The sequence below is a fragment of the Carcharodon carcharias genome, chromosome 1 (genome assembly GCF_017639515.1).
Source record: "Carcharodon carcharias isolate sCarCar2 chromosome 1, sCarCar2.pri, whole genome shotgun sequence".
Lineage (NCBI taxonomy): Eukaryota > Metazoa > Chordata > Chondrichthyes > Lamniformes > Lamnidae > Carcharodon > Carcharodon carcharias.
This window is the reverse complement of record NC_054467.1, coordinates 98,664,662-98,679,519: the sequence shown is the minus strand read 5'-3', so window position 1 is coordinate 98,679,519 and position 14,858 is coordinate 98,664,662. Positions and strand designations below refer to the sequence as shown.

The 14,858-nt window shown below is 45.7% G+C and overlaps 1 protein-coding gene across 2 annotated transcripts in view; it reads left to right on the top strand.

The window, feature by feature from the left end:
- Nucleotides 1-14,858, top strand: part of antxr2a (ANTXR cell adhesion molecule 2a) — a 311,452-nt gene that overhangs the window by 13,487 nt on the left and 283,107 nt on the right. The window lies entirely within an intron of this gene.

Sequence of the window (14,858 nt, the reverse complement as noted above, 5' to 3'; positions counted from 1 at the left end):
ATTTGACATTGAGCTCAGGCAGATAGTGTGTGATGTCGACTATGAAAGCCAAGTCATACAGCCAGTTGTTGTCACTCAGCTCGGCCACAGGTTTTCCCTTTGTTCCATGAAAAGTTTCAATTCGTTCCTCGGTTCAAAAAATTGCATAAGCATACTCCCCCAGCTGAGCCATCGCACTTCACAATTGTAAGCTAAATCGGCATACTCTATTCAAGGTCTTTCAATAACTCCATAAACTGGTTGCTGTTTAGCCCTCTACTTTTAATAAAGTTAATGCTCGATACTACTGTCAACATTCCATTACTCAGTCGCATGGACTGCATGCACAGATTCTCCTGGTGAATGATGCAGTGACATACAGTCAACTTACTTGCATCAAGGTTGAGGCAATTCATTTCTTTTTTGATTAGAGCAACTCATCCCTTTTGAGATCCAATCATTGCTGGAGCACCATCAGCAGTAAGACCACTTAATTTTTCAAATGATAACTGAAGCCTGTGCATTGCCCATGTAAGTTTCTCAAACATATTTTCACATTCGGTGGTGCCCTGCATTGCTACTAAAGCAAGCAAGGCCTCTCCAATCTCAAAATTTGTCATGATTCCATACAAAAAATTGTCAGTTCGCATGAATTTTTTTGTCTGTTGTCTCATCAATAGCCAGAGAGTATACCTCAAAATCAGCTGCAGAATCTTTCAGAGACTTTTCAGTGTCTTGAGCTATATCTTTAATTCATTCTGACATGGTCCTGTGAGATGAGCTCACCATGTCAAAATATTTAATTTTTTGTGGAGCCAGTAAAGCTGCTGTGGTCGCAATGATGCATTCCTTTACAAACTCTCCTGAATGAGGCCTAAGCTTTTTTGTGAAACGCTCACTCACCACATAACTGGCTTGTGTAACGTTGTCCATCGCCTTTCTTGGTCTTGTGAAGATGGCTTGCTGCATGCCCACATACTTTTTCAATGCTTTAGTTTTGTCCACTTGTACTTGTCCTTGAAATTCTTCATATTTGATGTGCTTCATGCTGTAGTGTCTTTCTACACTGACATTTTTCGTGACAGAAATTGTTTCTCCACAAATCTGGCACACGGGTTTGCTTTGCACCTCCACAAAAAAATAATTGTCCATTTTTCATTAAAAGCAAGACACCCCACGCCCACTTTTTTTTTGCAGTAGCCATGTTTTATTATGATACTTCGAACAGAGCGGTAGATTTTGCAGTGTATTATTTTTTATAATTTGATGAAAAAACCTGGGAGAACAGCATGTGTATTGTGTGGGAACAGAGGATTCGAGACAAAATATCAGGACAAAATAGCTGGAAGGAAGTAATGGGGCATTTAAGTAATTTCACCTAAAAAATTACCTTCTTTAAAGAGGATTGCACAATACTGCTGGCAGACTACTGTCAGGCTCCCTGAGGGATTTGCACTAATCAATCTTGCTGTTTAAGCTGTTGCTCCGTCAATGGGGGAACACAGCTAAGTTGCCTGCCTCCCACAATTGTGCAGAAGTCAACCATCCGTGACCAATATCTCCTAACGTCAGATTGTGCTGTTCAAGAGAAACGAGGAAGGAGAATGCAGCCAGATGAACTAAGTCCCCACAAAGCTGAGTGTTATTGTCTGATGAGCAAGAGCTGCATCTAAAATGGCGCATACTGTGCGTGGAATCGAGAAAGTCCTCACCGACCAGGGCTTGTTGCTGTGTTACCTTCGGCCTGCTCAAAGGCTGGAGCTCATGCAGTGTCAGCCCATTCTGACTTTCATGTTCTTGTTCTCCTTGGGCCAACATTTTCCCCCGTCGGGGAGGACGTGCGGGAGCGGGCATGGGCAGGCGGGGTCCCGATTGGCGGCGCACTGCCATTTTATGTGGGCGGGCCAATTAAGGCCCGCACAGCGTGACGTCCGCCAGGAAGAGCTGTGCGCTCCCTGAGCTGGAAGTGCACTCTTTTGTGCATGCAAAGTGCTGCCTCAGGGAGATTGGCTCAGATTTGAAACATCAAATAAAGATGAGAGAAAAATTTTGCTGCCATGTTCCTTCATGTGCCACTGTCACATGAGTTGGGACATGCCCATAACTTTTATTTTGAAATATTTTAAGATTTTTTTAAACACTTATGAAACCTCAATCTGCCTGTGGATCCCGGCAGGAATCCCGACCTGTCCGTCCAACCTTAAGGTTGGACAGGCAAGTCCATTAATGGTTTCAATTAGTTTTTTAATGGCCTTAATAGGCCTTAATAGTTGACAGATTGGCGGGTGTGCCGCCAACTTGGCTGTACGCCCGCCGACCTGAAAATCTAAATGACGTGCTGTGATGTCGTCACCCTGTGTCGGTGAGTGGGTCCTGTCCCTGCTCGCTGAACAGAATGTTCTGCCCTTGGTGTCCAAGTGGCATGGCTGAATTTCAACAGCTCTCGGGAGCTGGGCTGGGGAGTGCGAGGCCTAAAATGGCAGAGACATGTGTGTCATATGCATATGATACATATTTTTGAAATCTCACCGGGGGCTGGATGGTAAAGAGCGATGAGTTGGATCCCGCCCCCTGGCTCCGGGTTCCCCACCCCTGGTTTAAAGGGACAGCATGCAGCTGAGGTCCAGAGGGAGCATTCCTTATAGTTGCGCTTCATACCAGAGGAGAGCACACCTAGAAGCAGCCTGTGTGGACAGGGACAACAGTGGGCCAAATGGGTTTCGTACACCCATCTTTATGCATTGGAATGGATACATGGTGCCGCTGAACTCGAAATGCACAACAACCAGTGCAGGACGCCCAACAGCATCATCAGTGGGAGAAAGCACAAGAACAGGAGGCCAGGCATCAAGGGACAGGAGGATGCAGGCAGACAGTGTATCCAAGAGTGTGCCGGAACAGAATGGCTTACTTGCAGATATCAGAGAGGCAGTGCCTGAGGAGGAACAGAGTGACTGAGCTCTGTGCCCAAATGCAGGATGATGATTGTGCTCAAGGATCTACAGTGAGCATCAAATGCCAGTTACCCTGAAAGTGACTGCAGTGCTCAACGTTTACACCTCTGGCTCCTTCTGGGGTTGTACAAGAGACATATATGTGGGATTTCTCAAGCAGCTACACACCGATACATCAAGGAAGTAACAAATGCACCATTGAGGAGAGCTGGGGATTAAATTAAGTACAAGTCCAATGAGGATAGCCAGGCAGAGAGGGCAATGGCATTTGCTGCTGTGGCCAGTTTTCTGCATGTCCAAGGTGTCATAAAGTGCACACAAGTCACCATCAAAGCTCCATCACAGGAGCTGGGAGCCTTTTATCAATAGGAAGGGCTTCTATTTGCTGAATGTTCAATTAGTTTGAGACTGCTGGAAGTGAGTGATGCAGGTGTGTGCTCACTATCCAGGCTGTAGCCACGATGCCTTTGTGCTACGACATTCACAGGCCCTGCACCTGCTCAAGTCCAGGCTGCAGCTTCTTGACTGGATCCTGGGAGACAGGGGGTACCCTCTCCAGACCAGGCTTGTAGCTCCAGTCATGAACCTATGCGCTGAGGCTGAAGAGAGATATAGTGCCAGCCGTGGCACAAGAAGGGCCTTCATAGAGTAGACCATTGGTCTGCTGAAGATGCACTTCTGCCTGGACTGGTCTGGGGGTGCTCTTCAATATGCCCCTGCAAAGGTGTCATGGGTTGTCATGTGTGCTGGGCACTCCACAACCTCGCAGTGCAAATGGGTGAGAATCTCAACTTGGAGGAAGAGGAGAAGGAAAAAGGCTCCAATGACATGGAGGAGGGGGATGAGGGCATGCCATATGAGGAAGTACCAGAACATCTGGCTGCTGCCAATACCAGAGCAATGGATGTGAACGCTCAGGAGGCAAGGGAATGCCTAATACTGATTCAATTCCAGCATCCTGGTCTGTAGTGAAGATAATCCTCTCACAGGTTCAACCCGCTGATCAGAGATGGTGTATTTCCCCACACTGAAGTCCTCACATTGACCTGCCTCAGATAATAAATTGATGCACACCTGTCAAATGACGAATCACATGACAAAGTCCCTGCACTGCTGATGGGTATCCACTCTTTGTGAAAGGCCAATGTCAGGAAGCCTTCAATAAAAAGAGCTAAACGCAATGAATGCTCAAGCACAGTTGAATGATACAAATTCCATAGCCTACACAAACAATGATATCGCCTCCAATGCCCCGCCATAGTATTTCTTCATCCACCCTATCTAAACCTGTAATAATCTTGTACACCTCTATCTAATCGCCCCTCAGCCTCCTTTGCTCCAACTTCTCCAAACTACCCTTGTATTTAAGATCCCTCATCCCTGAAGCCATTCTGGTAAAACTCCTCTGCGCCCTCTCATTCTGCCTAAAGTGTGCAAACCAGAACAGGATACAATACTCTGGTTGTGCCCTAACCAGAGCTTTAAAAAGGCTCAGCATAACTTTTGTGCTGAATATCTCTGTTTTTGAAGCCCAAGATTCCATATGCTTTGCTAATTACTTTTTCAATATGTTGTACCACCTTCAAAGGTCTATACACATGAACACTCAAGTCCCTTTTTGCTTGCAGATTTTTTACAATGTTGCCATCGAGTCTGAATTGCCACTCCTACCCATTCTGCCAAAATGCATTAATTCACATTTTTCTGTATTGAATTCCACCTGTCACTTATCTGCCCGTTCATCTAGCCTGTCTGTGTCCTGTTGCAGGCCATTCATATCATCCTTCCTGTTTGCCACTTCTCCAAGTTTGGTATAATCAACAAATTTTGAAATTCCACTCTGTATTCCAAGATCAAAGTTATTTATACATATAGCAAAAAAAAGCAGTAATCCTGGTACTGATCTTTGGGGAATACCATTATTTACCATCCTCTAGCCTGGAAAACAATAATTTACCAAGACTCACTGTTTTCTGTCATTACTCCAATTTTTTTATCCAATCTGACACTGACCTTCCTATTCCATGAGCTTCAGTTTTGTTAACCTGCCTTTCATATGGCATTTCATCAAATACTTTCCTAAAATTCATATAAACAATGTCCAGTGCATCTCCTTTATCAACCTTCTCTGTTGCTTCATCAAAAAATGCAATTAGATTAGTGAAGCACAATCTGCCTTTTACAAATTTATGCTGACTATCCTCAATTAACTCAGCTCTTCAGGTGCCTTTTGATATTTTTTGTTTACCCGATTATTGTTTCTCAAACATTCTCCACCTCTCACGTTAAAGTGACCAGCCTCTAGTTACTAAGAATATCTTTACAGCCTTTCTAGAATAAGGTGTTGCATTTTCCACTCTCTAATCCTCTGGCACCTCTCCAGTATCTAGGACAGATTGGAAGATGGTGGCAAGCCCTTTCGCTAACTTCACCACACTTACTTTAACAACCTAGGATGGAAGCATATCCAGCCTTTCCAGTATAACCTACATATTAAGTTTCACCACATCCATTATCTCTACCATCCCTGCTTCAATATTTTGCCAGCTCCTCTTCCTTAGTAAACACTGATACAGAGTACTCATGCATAAGCCTTGCCCTCATCTTCTTTGTCTCTAATAGGATGTACGCTGCCTCTTACTGTGCACTTACTATTTACATGCTGGTCATATTCACCCTTTGCCAGTCTCATTTTTCTCTTAACTTCCTGTCTCATCTTATTGCATTTGGCCTGGTTCTCACTTGCATTCCAAGTCTTAACTATCCTGTATGAAGACATTTCTCATAACTTTATCTCCAGTTCTTTTGCAAATTATTTTAAATCTATGATCTCTGGATACATACCCTCTTGCCAGAGGCAATAGTTCCTCCTTACGTCTTCTATCAAAACTCCCCATAATATTGAATATTATGGAATGAAAGGGACAGTAGCAACATGGATACAAAATTAGCTGAGTGATAGGAAACAAAAGGTATTGGTCAATGGATATTTTTCAGGCTGGAGGAAGGTTTGTATTGGAGTTCCCCAGGGGTCAGTAAGGGGACCCTTGTTTTTCCTGATACATATTAATGATCTAGATCTTGGTGCGCAGGGGACAGTTTCTAAGTTTTCAGGTGATACGAAACTTGGAAGCATTGTAAACTGTGAGGAGGACAGTGTAGAACCTCAAAAGGCCGTAGACAAGTTGCTGGAGTGGGCAGATAGGTGGCAGATAAAGTTCAATGTGGAGAAGTGTGAGGTGATGCATTTTGGTAGGAAGCACATGGAGAGACAATATAAAATAAGGGGACAATCCTTAAGGGGGTGCAGGAGCAGAGGGGCCTGGGTGTACATGTGCATAGATCATTGAAGCTGGGAGGACAGCTGGAGAGAGCAGTCAATAAAGGATAGAGTATCCTGGGCTTTATTAATAGGGACATAGAGTACAAGAGCAGGAAGATTAGGCTGAGCTTATATTAGACACTAACTAGACCTTAGCTGGTGTATTGTGTACAGTTCTGGGCACCACACTAAAGGAAAGATGTGAACACACTGGACAGAGTGCAGAAGAGGTTTATAAGAATGGTTCCAGGGATGAGAAATTTCTGTTATGAAGATAGATTGGAGAGGTTGGGACTGTTCTCCTTAGAGAGGAAAGGATAAGAGGAGATTTGATAGAGCTGTTCAAAATCATGAAGGGGCTGGATAGAGTAGACAACAGTTCTATTGAAGGGTCATGAGGACTCGAAACGTCAACTTTTTTCTTCTCGGCCGATGCTGCCAGACCTGCTGAGTTTTCCCAGGTAATTCTGTTTTTGTTTTGGGAGAAACTGCTCCTGCTCTTAGGATCAAGAATGAGAGGGCACGGGTTTAAAATGATTTGCAAAACAAACAAATACGATGTGAGAAACAACCTTGCACACAATGAATGGTTTGGGTCTGGAATGTACTGCATGGAAGTGTGGTGGAGGGAGCTTCAATTGTGGCATTCAAGAGGGCATTAGATGATTATTTGAATATAAACAATGTGCAAGGGTATGGGGAAAAGGCAGGAGAATGGCACTAATGGCACTATGCTCATTTGGAGAGCCCATGGGCTGAATTGCCTCCTTCTGAACTGTAACATTCTGTGCTTAGATCTCCCCTCCTCTATGGAGAACAATCCCAGCTTCTGCAATCCCTACATATAACTGAAATCCCTCATCACTGGTGTCATTTTGGTAAACTTGCCCCATACCCTTTCCAGGCCTTTGACATCCTCCCTATAGTGTGGTGCCTAGAATTGTACACAGTGCTCCAGCTGATGTATAATAACAGTATTGACCACTCCCCCTTCCCCTCTCCATTTGACAAGCTGTCAATGAACAGTGTGAACAATACTGACAGCTTGCATGTTTTATTTGAATTAACCAGGGGGTCAAAGTTGAAGCCCTAGTGACCATGCATTTTCCAGGCACGATACCCAGTCTGCACCTAAAATCAGTTTTGACTCCATCTGCTCTTATTTCATAATCTTATCTTTCTCACTACCTTTTTAAATTATGTTATCTGATTTATCTGATTCTTTGTAAAAGAAATTAGTCTCTGCCTCAATAACCATCTGGTAAAATCTTCTGTGCTTTTAAAAATTCTTTCGTGGGATGTGTGTGTGTCGTTAGCAAGGCCAGCAGTTATTGCCCATGCCCTCATTTCTCTTGAGAAGTTGGTGCGAGCTGCCTTCTTGAACTGCTGCAATCTGTGTGGTGTAGAGACACGCACAAAGCTGTTAGGAAGGGAGGTCCAGGATTTTGACCTAGTGACAGTGAAGGAACAGTGATATATTTCTACATCAGGATGGTGTGTGGCTTGGATGGGAACTTGCAGGCGTTGGTGTTCCCATGCATCTGCTGCCCTTGTGCTTCTAGGTGGTAGAGGTTGCAGGTTTGGAAGGTGCTGTTGAAGGAACCTTGATGAGTTCCTGCAGTGCTTCTTGTAGATGGTGCACACTGCTGCCTCTGTGCATTGGTGATGGTGCGAGTGGATGTTTAAGGTGGTGGATGGATTGCCAGTCAAGCGGGTTGCTTTGTGCTGAATGGTGTCGAGGTCCTTGAGTATTGTTGGAGCTGCACTCATCCAGGCAAGGGCATTGCATCACACTGCTGACTTGTGCCTTGTAGATGCTGGACAGGCTCTAGGGAGTCAGGAGGTGAGTTACTGTCTGCAGAATTCCCAGCCTGTGACCTGCTCTTGTAGCCACATCATATATGATTAGTCCAGTTCAGTTTCTGGTCAATGGTAACCCCCAGGATGTTGACAGTGGGGGATTCAGTGATGGTAATGCCATTGAATGTCAAGGGGTGATGGTTAGATTCTCTCTTGTTGGAGCTGGTCATTGCCTGGCACTTGTGTGGCACTTTCTGATTTGCATGGGTAAAGTCTAACCTTCGATTATTGCAGTATCAAACAGAGAGCCCACCAATAAGAAGCTTGACACCATCCAGGACAAAGCAGCCCACTTGATTGGCACCCCTTCCACAAACATTCACTCCCTTCACCACTGATGCACAGTGGCAGCAGTGTGAACCATCTACGAGATGCACTGCAGAAACTCAAGGCTCCTTAGACAGCACCCTCCAAACCCATGACCACTAACACCTAGAAGGGCAAGGGCAGTAGATAGATGGGAACACCACTACCTGTAAGTTCCCCTCCAAGTCGCTCACCATTCTGACTTGGAAACATATCACTGTTCCTTCACTGTTGCTGGGCGAAAATCCCCAACAGCACTGTGGGTGTACTGACACCTCAGGGACTGCAGGAGTTCAAGAAGGCAGCTCACCATCACCTTCCCAAGGGCAATTCTGGATGGGCAATAAATGCTGGCCTAGCCAGCAATGCACATATCCCATAAATGAATAAAAGAAAACAAATTTGTGTACATCGTGCTTTACTAAGATGCCTTTTGGCAGTCTGCTTTCTCATCTGGCTTTAAGCTCACACATAAAATGAGGTGCATAGTTTGAATGCACTGGTAGACAGCGGTTTGTATGGAATATTTGGCAGACAGGACCAAGTCATATTCATTTCCATCTTTTGATGTTTTTCCTGCCGTGTTCCTTTGAGCTGTTCCTTGAACCTGCTGCCTTCTGCTTCCCACTCTGCCATTTGCCTAATGATCAAATCCACCATCACATTGTAGCTCTTGAAGCTTTCCATACTAGTTTCCAATTGGTGTGTACATTGTTAGGGATAACTTTAACCTAACTCATCGGAAGGGAAACCAACAAGATTGGGTGAGATGCTGCTTTTACACCTGCTCGATGTTACTCCCATTGACTGCAACAGAGAGTAAAACTGAGCGCGATCCAAATCCAAGATTGCACTCAAACCTGCCAGTTTCCAACCATTTGGTTAGGTTAAAATTACCCCCATTGTCTCTTTGAAAGATGTTTCTCTGATGGTTTGAAGCATCACAGTGTATCAAAGCATTTGATTTAATTGCCATTAACAAACTGTCAGTTGTTGTGGCTCAAACTGAAAAATTGAATTAGATGATTTAAGTGACTGAAAATTTGAAGTGGCCTGCTACCAGTAAAACTGTACACACTGCTCCAACTGAGAAGGAGGCATTGCAGTCCTTTCAGAAGCAACCATTCTCAAATAAGTTATTAATGGGCATGAGCCTATGGGAAGAGCCAAATAGTCTCTAATTCAGCAGTAGCTGGCAGTATCTTCACAGCATTGGTAAAAACCCACAGCATTGCTGGTGTCGGGAAAGGAAGGGCAGGGTTTCCTAGATTTGGACTGAGACATTACTTGACAGAGTATAGGGAGTTTACCCTACAGGTAACCATGTTGTATCTGACTTGACTGTTCTATACCAACTGAGATGGAATGTGTTGATTGCCCAGCATTGCTAACTTTTACAATGTGGCTTAAAAAAAAACTAAGTTGGGTTCAAGAACTGTTGCGTTTGGGATATCCTGAGTGATAATTGAAAAAAAAACCAGAGCTTTGAAGCTATTAATCTTAGAGGTATAAACTATTTGCCAATTTATCAGAGTTTCTGTAATGTAGTTTACGATTTCTTATTGTAAAGCTTCACCTATAGAATCCAAAACAAAAACAGAATTACCTGGAAAAACTCAGCAGGTCTGGCAGCATCGGCGGAGAAGAAAAGAGTTGACGTTTCGAGTCCTCATGACCCTTCGACAGAACTTGAGTTCGAGTCCAGGAAAGAGCTGAAATATAAGCTGGTTTAAGGTGTGTGTGTGGGGGGCGGAGAGATAGAGAGACAGAGAGGTGGAGGGGGTTGGTGTGGTTGTAGCGACAAACAAGCAGTGATAGAAGCAGATCATCAAAAGATGTCAACAACAATAGTACAATAGAACACATAGGTGTTAAAGTTAAAGTTGGTGATATTATCTAAACGAATGTGCTAATTAAGAATGGATGGTAGGGCACTCAAGGTATAGCTCTAGTGGGTTTTCTTTTTTTATTTTATATAATGGAAATAGGTGGGAAAAGGAAAATCTTTATAATTTATTGGGAAAAAAAAAAGAAGGGGGAAACAGAAAGGGGGTGGGGATGGGGGAGGGGACTCACGACCTAAAGTTGTTGAATTCAATATTCAGTCCGGAAGGCTGTAAAGTCCCTAGTCGGAAGATGAGGTGTTGTTCCTCCAGTTTGCGTTGGGCTTCACTGGAACAATGCAGCAAGCCAAGGACAGACATGTGGGCAAGAGAGCAGGGTGGAGTGTTAAAATGGCAAGCGACAGGGAGGTTTGGGTCATTCTTGCGGACAGACCGCAGGTGTTCTGCAAAGCGGTCGCCCAGTTTACGTTTGGTCTCTCCAATGTAGAGGAGACCACATTGGGAGCAACGAATGCAGTAGACTAAGTTGGGGGAAATGCAAGTGAAATGCTGCTTCACTTGAAAGGAGTGTTTGGGTCCTTGGACGGTGAGGAGAGAGGAAGTGAAGGGGCAGGTGTTGCATCTTTTGCGTGGGCAAGGGGTTGTGCCATAGGAGGGGGTTGAGGAGTAGGGGGTGATGGAGGAGTGGACCAGGGTGTCCCGGAGGGAGCGATCCCTACGGAATGCCGATAAGGGGGGTGAAGGGAAGATGTGTTTGGTAGTGGCATCATGCTGGAGTTGGCGGAAATGGCGGAGGATGATCCTTTGAATGCGGAGGCTGGTGGGGTGATAAGTGAGGACAAGGGGGACCCTATCATGTTTCTGGGAGGGAGGAGAAGGAGTGAGGGCGGATGCGCGGGAGATGGGCCGGACACGGTTGAGGGCCCTGTCAACGACCGTGGGTGGAAAACCTCGGTTAAGGAAGAAGGAGGACATGTCAGAGGAACTGTTTTTGAATGTAGCATCATCGGAACAGATGCGACGGAGGCGAAGGAACTGAGAGAATGGGATGGAGTCCTTACAGGAAGTGGGGTGTGAGGAGCTGTAGTCGAGATAGCTGTGGGTGTCGGTGGGTTTGTAATGGATATTGGTGGACAGTCTATCACCAGAGATTGAGACAGAGAGGTCAAGGAAGGGAAGGGAAGTGTCAGAGATGGACCACGTGAAAATGATGGAGGGGTGGAGATTGGAAGCAAAATTAATAAATTTTTCCAAGTCCTGACGAGAGCATGAAGCAGCACCGAAATAATCATCGATGTATCGGAGAAAGAGTTGTGGAAGGGGGCCGGAGTAGGACTGCAACAAGGAATGTTCCACATACCCCATAAAGAGACAGGCATAGCTGGGGCCCATGCGGGTACCCATAGCCACACCTTTTATTTGGAGGAAGTGAGAGGAGTTGAAGGAGAAATTGTTCAGCGTGAGAACAAGTTCAGCCAGACGGAGGAGAGTAGTGGTAGATGGGGATTGTTCGGGCCTCTGTTCGAGGAAGAAGCTAAGGGCCCTCAGACCATCCTGGTGGGGGATGGAGGTGTAGAGGGATTGGACGTCCATGGTGAAGAGGAAGCGGTAGGGGCCAGGGAACTGGAAATTGTTGATGTGACGTAAGGTGTCAGAGGAATCACGGATGTAGGTGGGAAGGGACTGGACAAGGGGAGAGAGAAGGGAGTCAAGATAACGAGAAATGAGTTCTGTGGGGCAGGAGCAAGCTGAGACGATCGGTCTACCGGGGCAGTTCTGTTTGTGGATTTTGGGTAGGAGATAGAAGCGGGCCGTCCGAGGTTGGGCAACTATCAGGTTGGAAGCTGTGGGAGGGAGATCCCCAGAGGAGATGAGGTCAGTGACAGTCCTGGAAACAATAGCTTGATGTTCAGTGGTGGGGTCATGGTCCAGGGAGAGGTGGGAGGAAGTGTCTGCGAGTTGACGCTCAGCCTCCGCGTGGTAGAGGTCAGTGCGCCAGACAACAACAGCACCACCCTTGTCAGCGGGTTTGATGACAATGTCAGGGTTGGACCTGAGAGAATGGAGTGCAGTAAGTTCAGAGAGAGACAGGTTAGAATGGGTGAGAGGAGCAGAGAAATTGAGACGACTAATGTCGCGCCGACAGTTCTCAATGAAAAGATCGAGAGAAGGTAAGAATCCAGAGGGAGGGGTCCAGGTGGAGGGAGAATATTGAAGATGGGTAAAAGGATCTGTTGAACTGGGAGAGGACTCCTGCCCAAAGAAGTGAGCCCGGAGACGAAGACGGCGGAAGAAGAGTTCAGTATCATGCCGAGCCCGAAATTCATTGAGGTGAGGGCGTAAGGGTATGAAACTAAGTCCTTTGCTGAGCACTGAACGTTCAGCATCGGAGAGGAGAAGGTCAGGGGGTATAGTGAATACACGGCTGGGGTTGGGATTGGAAGATGGGGTGGGGACGGAGGGACAGGCAGGGGTGGAGGGTCCTAGATGGGTGTTGGTGTCGATGAGTTGTTGGAGCTTGCGTTCCTTAGCACTTGAGAGAAAGAGAAAAAGTTTCTTGTTGAGGCGTCGGATGAGCCGAAGGATAAAATGAAACTGGGGGCACGCGCAGCTTTGAAAAAGGGTACGGCGGTGCTGCTGGAGGGAGAGGTCGAGTGTGTTCATATGGCGGCGCATGGCACTGAGAGTGGATTTCAGAATGTGACGGGAACAGCAGTCCGAGAAACGTTTTATGTCCCGGAGATACCTGTAATCCTGGGTGGGTTCGAAACATGAGGGGTGGAATTTCAGTTGAAATCCATGTGGGGTAAGTCGGAGACGGAGACAGTCACTGAGAAAGGAGATATGGCTGTGAAAGCGGGTTTTAGTAAACACCTTGTCAAACACTAGGAGAGAAATGGAAAGCAATGAAGGTGAACAAGGCAACAGAGAAATCCGGAAATCTTGTCGCAGAGAGGAACAGAACTTCTTCAAGGAGGTAGGCATTTCTTGAAGAGCAGTGGCAGTCAATTAAACACAGAGATAAAAACAAAAAAACTGCGGATGCTGGAAATCCAAAACAAAAACAGAATTACCTGGAAAAACTCAGCAGGTCTGGCAGCATCGGCGGAGAAGAAAAGAGTTGACGTTTCGAGTCCTCATGACCCTTCGACAGAACTTGAGTTCGAGTCCAGGAAAGAGCTGAAAAATAAGCTGGTTTAAGGTGTGTGTGTGGGGGGCGGAGAGATAGAGAGACAGAGAGGTGGAGGGGGTTGGTGTGGTTGTAGCGACAAACAAGCAGTGATAGAAGCAGATCATCAAAAGATGTCAACAACAATAGTACAATAGAACACATAGGTGTTAAAGTTAAAGTTGGTGATATTATCTAAACGAATGTGCTAATTAAGAATGGATGGTAGGGCACTCAAGGTATAGCTCTAGTGGGTTTTTTTTTATTTTATATAATGGAAATAGGTGGGAAAAGGAAAATCTTTATAATTTATTGGGAAAAAAAAAGAAGGGGGAAACAGAAAGGGGGTGGGGATGGGGGAGGGGACTCACGACCTAAAGTTGTTGAATTCAATATTCAGTCCGGAAGGCTGTAAAGTCCCTAGTCGGAAGATGAGGTGTTGTTCCTCCAGTTTGCGTTGGGCTTCACTGGAACAATGCAGCAAGCCAAGGACAGACATGTGGGCAAGAGAGCAGGGTGGAGTGTTAAAATGGCAAGCGACAGGGAGGTTTGGGTCATTCTTGCGGACAGACCGCAGGTGTTCTGCAAAGCGGTCGCCCAGTTTACGTTTGGTCTCTCCAATGTAGAGGAGACCACATTGGGAGCAACGAATGCAGTAGACTAAGTTGGGGGAAATGCAAGTGAAATGCTGCTTCACTTGAAAGGAGTGTTTGGGTCCATAAGAATCCATTCTGCTGAAATTCTGAAGCAGGGCAGTAATGGAATAGTCAAAAGCGCTCAAAAAGGAAAGATGTGAAAAAAGAGGTTTTGCTTTTTTGCTGACCATGTGGGCAGGAACTACCAGAACTCTCTCATCTTCCTGACTGAAGATCACATAGTACTGCATTGATTCTTTTTGACAGTAGCCTATAGCCAGCCGTGAACAGGGGCACACCCCTAAACTGACTGGGAATTGAAAGTCGTGAGGGTGCACCTATTTGACTGCTAAGGAATTGCCTACCATTCATTAAACACAAGAGTTCAAGAGATAGGAACAGACCATAAGGCCCATTGAGATTGCTCCACCATCCAATATGATCGTGGCTGGTCTTGGGCTTCAGCTCCATTTTCTTGCCCACTCCCCATATCCCTTGACTCCCTGCGAGTCCAAAAATCTGTCTATCCCAGCCTTGAATATAGTCAGTGACAGAGCATCCATAACCTTCTGGGGTAGAGGATTCTGAAGACTTGCAACCTTTTGAGTGAGGAAATTTCTCCTCAGCTCAGTCCCAAACGATCGACCACCTTCTGCTGAGACTGTGCCCCGGTGTTTTATGCTCCTCTGCCAGTGGAAACAAGTGTCTACCCTGTCAAGCCCTTTCAGAATCTTGTAGGTTTCAATGAGATCACCTCTCATTCTTCTAAACTCCAGAGATTACAAATTG